We start from the raw sequence: 6,025 nt of genomic DNA, 5'->3' as shown, positions 1-6,025 counted from the left end.
TGGGTGCCCAGTGAAAGAGTGGGAGGCAGTGGAAGCGTGGCCCGAGCCCAGTGTGGGTCGGCTTTGGGCTGTGGGGTGGCAGCGGGCAGAGCACCGGTTTGGGCAGCAGAGCTTTGTACCAGAGCACACGTCACCAGGCACAGGCATCTTGCTTAGCTGCTCACCAGGGCACTGGTGTTTCTTTTATTTCCTCTGCAGCTTTATTTTCTCTGCTCTTCTTTCACAGAGGGGGCAGGTCCCCAGCTCCCCATTAGCACAGGGAAAGCTCCAGCAACTCCATCTTGCTGTCCCCTCTGCATGGGGACACAAGGCACATCCAGCAGTGACACCACACTGCAGCCAGCCCTTCTGCACGATCCATGTTTACTTTCTCGTGACTGTACTTTGGGTTGAACTACTTCTGACGTTATGCATTATTGATACTGAAATGCTGAATACTAAAATGTAGGTTACACTAAGTGGTGTATAATGGAGCCCACGTGAGTTTAGGCATTTCTGCTAACCTTTGTGTTCAGTTCTAGGATGATTTTGAGAGTGATGCATAGGGATTTCTTAGTTTTAGGAAAATTCATAATGCTGCACAGTATCTAGCCCAGGTTTCTTTTCTCCTGAGAAATTGCCCTTCTTAGCATTTGCTATTGAAACGTAGGTAATTTAGGTTTTACATTTTTCAGTGCCTTTTTTGTTTTTTAAGATTCTTAAATAACTGTTCCATTACAAACTAATTATTGTATTCCTTGTATACTAATACTGATATTAAAAACAAAAAGAAAAATGGTAATTGGGTGTTGTCATTGGTTTAGCTTCACCAGGCAAATCTCTCTTAAATAAAAAACTTGGTTTAACTAGAGGCTACATCTTACACTTATTCAGGAATAGTGAGTTTTTATGTGTAAATAGCTTGAAAGCCTTGTGCAGTAAACTATCATTTATCTTTCTTTTTTTTCTCTTTGTCTGAATACATCTGTCAAATCTATGAAAATAGCCTTTGAAAGTGATGAACCATATTCCCATCTGCCATTCTTTAGGATGCATTACACTATGCAGGCTTATCCCAGAACGTTTTTAATTGACACTTTTACCCCTGCGATCATCACAAATACCAAGCTTTTCTGCTTTTCCTGAAGGACTTGCTGATGGTCTCACACTGCTAAGAGGAAATTGTTCAGACTTAAAGGAACACAGTCTTGCTTTCTTCTTTTAAAAGCTGTTTCCTGTATCGTGACAAGATTGCACAAGATGTTGCACCCAGACCCAGAAAGAAGCTTCCATGCTGTTGTCTCTTATAAAAGTAGAAAAGAAACGCAAGTAGTCCTGTTAGGCAGCTTTAAAAGTCACCTGCTGATTTCCTTCAGCTTGTTTGGACTCAGGGTGGGTTTTGAGCTGTTCAGTTTGTTACTTGAAGAGGCAGCTGCCTCTTTTGTACCTGCAGGAGCATATCTGGTCACCTTCTGAAGTTACAGATCCTTTGTGGAGTAGCAGTGGACTGTACCCCCACATACACCTGGGTCACTTGCTACAATGCAGATACTCCCTCAGATGTGAAATGAGAGGCTCTGCTCATTGCTCCTCTGTGGAAGTGAGAGCTGCTGGGAGGGGAAGAGCAGGAAGCTTCAGCTTCAAGTGCACCTGCAAGTTTTGGCATTTACACTAAACCCGTAAGGAGGCAACTCCCTGAGCTCAGCATGAAGGATCTGAAAGTTGGAAATAAACTTAAATTTTGTGAGTGAAACTGGTTTAATTAAGGGAGTTCCTGAGCATCACAGTTTCACCTTCCCGTGTAACCAGAGCTGAGCCTTTGTGTCGTGGCTCCTCAGAGTCAAACAGCAGCAGTGCAGAGCTTGCTCTGGCATCTGCAGTAAGACGGATCATCAGTGGCTTTCCTGCCTGAGCATGCTGAGCTCTCTAATTTCCTAGAGGCATGACAAAAGTGGGTCTGGGGGAGGGGGAGGAATTAAATCCTGATTCAGGAAGATACTTCAGCAAATCACTGTTTTCTTAATCTGCCAACTGATCTGGCAGATGCCCAAACAAGGGTACTGGCTGAATGGAGGTTTTAACTGGAATTGAGTAGCAGGTTCTTGGACCTGTTTAGGAATGTGATTCATGTACAGAGGAACAGAGGTACAGATGAAAAGCAATTTCAAAAAAATAAGCTTGAAGTGTTAGGGCAAATCTAGGATTATGGACTTTGATACAATGAAGATGGAAAAGAGATTAAAGAGAAAGTTGATCTTTTTAATGTAATTATTCTTGAGACACTTTAATAGATGTTACAGTGCTAGAACGATCCCTATTTGTGAGAGTGCTGTTTCCTCTGATCTGGTACATTTGATGCAGACTCTCTAACTTGAAATCCAAGGTGTTCTCAGCTGTCTAGTAGGAAAATCAAAAGAAATGTGAATGACTTCACACCTATGAATTATGAATTAATTAAGTTCCTTCTTACCCACTTACTTGAAAACTGCAGACAACACAATCTTTAAAAGCTCCCTTTTGGTATCATGAAGAGGGAACACAAAACAATTGCATCTTTTTTTTTACTGGTCACTTTGAATGTATCAAAATTACAGATCACATTTGAAATAGAACTTCTAAAAATCTTCTCTTGCTGCCTCCTCCTCTGCAGGTGTCTCACAGCTCTGCAGGAGTCTGTTCCCAACACACTTAACTAAAAGGCAGATTTTCGTATGAGATGGCTACAGCTCAGATTTCCAGGAATTGTTTAAAAGCTCAACTAAAATTAGAAGCGCTTAAGGTATGCTTCAGAGCATAGAAATGCAAGCACTGCTGCCTGAACATACACAAGTTGTATACATGAAAATACAGCTGCATCCCCCTAAGGAGCTGACCGGAGTCCTGGACCATAACCCACCCAGCCCTCACATTAACGCTATGAGGGATGGCCCAGAGGCTTCAGCTGTCGCCTGTACTTGAGCCTGCAGTGGATCTGCAGGAGTGTGGCTCCTGCTTTGTCTCCCTTGCTGTGGTTTCCAGGCCTGGCTTGGTCACAGCTTGCTTGCCTACCTTTGCTGGGCTCCTGCTCCAGGTGCAGATCAGTCAGCCGTGTGCTGACAGGAGGAGTGGTTTGTCTATACAGGATTATCAGCAAACTGCCTGTAAAAATTACAGTGCTAAATAGGTTACGCCTGCTAAGGTTTGGATTTATTTTTTTTTTTTTTTTTGCTGATGTGCACCAAGATCCTATTGTCACATGTCCCAAATCCCTCCTGCCCAGCTATTAAAGTGTAGGGCTTGTTTAACTCATTTGGAATGACATTCCTAATTTTGAAAGGGGCTTTTATGGTTTCCTTTCTTAAAGCCGAGCCTTTCTTCCTGAGCTTTAGAGGAAGGCCCTGACACTAATTGTTGAGTTACTCTGGGACTGCAGGGAAAGCATGACACCAGGAGAAGCCAAACAGCTTCCCTGCACATGTGAAGAGGTTTTTCATACACAAAGCCATTATTTATGCTGGGTCCCTTGCTATAATCTAAGCCTGAGGTGGTTGCTTGGAGGATCCACTAGTTTCCACCACGTTCCCCTTTCAGGTGAAGATGGTAGTATACTTTTATCATGCTTTCAGGTGCTCTGTGGTCACAAATGGGATCTTCCTCAGATTCCTTTCAGGCCCTTAAAACAACTAGCTGCATGTGAGGTGCTATCAAGGGTTTAAAACAAATTTGATTTTGAAATGAGACTGTAAAAAAAGAACCAGTAAGATTCTGGTTTTGCATGAGAAGCTATCATAGTAAATATACTGTTTGTACAGAAATACAAGTTTCTTTCTTGTTTCTATCCATCAAGCATCAGCTCAAGTTGTGAAAGCTAAACAAGCTTACTTGGTACCTGAAGTGTGGTTGTTAATAACTAAGTTCTGGTCAGACCGTGGTGTCAGCTGCCTGGGCTTACTGCTCACTAGAGCTGTAATTCAGCAGCTTTGCTGCTTATGCACAAAAACAAGTAGATTTTTTTCTCCTGTTTCAGGCCCTGTATTGGCTTTTCTCTACCAGACACAAGTGTGTATAGTAAGGGTGACCACATGTCTGCTCTTTCATGCTAGCCACCTTGCCCATACCTGTCCTTACATTGGTCCCTTTACTTTTGTTTGAGTGTAGACTGGATTGTCAGTTGATAAAAGGAAAAATAATGTAACTCAGGATTTAAAAGAAATATGTTCTGCACTCAAATATATTATTAAATTTGGAATAATAGTTTTCTAATGTATACTGTAATAGAATAATAATTATAAAGCTTAAAATCAAAGTGACAAAGGTAGTGGCTTAGTGCTGGCAGAGAGCAGATTGATGGGGGTTGGGTTTTGGCTTTTTCATCTGATTTTTTATAGCTCATGAGTAAAAGGACTTTCATTGCAAGATTTATAAGAGTAGCAAGGCCTCAGCAGGACAACAGGGGATTTGGTACTCACCTTCTGTGGGTCAGACTTCCTATGATGTGCATTGTTTGGGCTCTGGTGTCACCATGTGAACGTCTGAGTTGCTGCGAGGAGGATTTTTCAGAGGTGGTTTAGCTGCGATTTCTGGGTATGGTCCTGTTCTGCATTTCTCTGGTCATAAGAAGCACAGTGCAAATTCCAACATCCTGTTAGCACTATTGTCTCGTTACAACTGTGTGGTTAAGCGTGAGTTCATTTCTGTGAGCTCTCAGGGTTTGTGTAGTGCACTTACTGTTAATATGATAAAAAACGTCTGTGGTAGAGATCTGCGATTGCTTGATGGGCAGCATGTGCTAATGGGTCATCATGGCTTTGGCTTTCTCTGTGAAGGTTAAGGACTCATTTTCCTGCTGGAGGGACCAGGAAAGCACAGAAGTCAGAGGGAGGCAATCTGTGAAGGCATCTCGGGGGGATCTGCAGGGCTGTGATGCTTCCTCCTTCCTTGCTGCACGTGAGGAGTGATGAGTCACCTCTGCTTTTTCCAAAGGATCTGTTCCTTTGCAGGCATAAGCTGTTGTTGATAATTTTTTTCATTTTATTTTTCCTTTTATGACAAACCAGCAATTGATGGGTTTTGTCACCAGTATAAAGAAACAAACAATACCTATCATTATGCTGTGGAAAGTCACACAGACATAAAGTACATTTCAACTGCAGCATCCATTTATAAAGGGTAAAATGGCAGTTGAGGAGGCTTTAAATATGGTAAATACCCCTAAAGTAAACTGGGTGTATTAGTAGTGATGGAATGTTTCATACTAAGCAAGGTGTTTTTCCTACCTCAAGGTTTTCCTTATCTCAATTTACCACGTAGCTGCACAAATATTGGCTGTGTGGGGGAAGATGGACCCCTTTTTAGTGGACATTTGCCGGGGTCAGATGTGGTTTGGTTTTGTTAGTCTTCCTCTAGCATTTAGATGTGTGCCAGTAGAAACAAAGGAGAAAAATGATTGTGAGCCAGGATATCAAGACTCTTTTAAGAGAGGGAGGAAGGACAAGAGTGTGTAATGACAAGGGTTAAAAAAAAAAATTATGTGAGGGAGTGCAGAAATGGAAGGATGAGAGGTTTGAGCTGAAGGGGAGGGGTGTGCATTAGCGCAGAGGAAATCTCTCCTCACTGGTATTCATAGAGACATTTCCTGCCTTATGTTTTGGTTTCTTAATAGTTATCTGACTATAAAATTAACCTACATCATTTAATGGTAGTTGAATGGCAGCTAAATTAACCCACTTTCAAAATAGAGCTTACCTAGCCCGTCAGCTCTGAGACAGCCTTGTCCCCAGGCATCCAGGGCTGCAATCCACATCTCTGCCTTAACCTATTTCCCAAGCAGCCAGCCAAAGTGGTGCATCAGAAACAGGCTTTGCTGCTCAGCCCAGCAGCTGACAGAGAGCATGGACATGTATCAAATCGCTAATTCGTATTTCACCAGGCATTCCCGTGCAAGGAGGGATGGCGTTGGCTCGTGGGGAGTGCCGCCGTTAGAAGTTGTGATACGATTTCTACCAACAATGTGGCCTTGATTATCTGAGGCCCAATTATCTGAATCTCCAAGTTATCTGAAATGGGG

Source organism: Parus major, chromosome 6 (assembly GCF_001522545.3).
Source record: "Parus major isolate Abel chromosome 6, Parus_major1.1, whole genome shotgun sequence".
In the NCBI taxonomy this organism is placed as follows: domain Eukaryota; kingdom Metazoa; phylum Chordata; class Aves; order Passeriformes; family Paridae; genus Parus; species Parus major.
Note: the sequence above shows the minus strand (reverse complement) of the source record.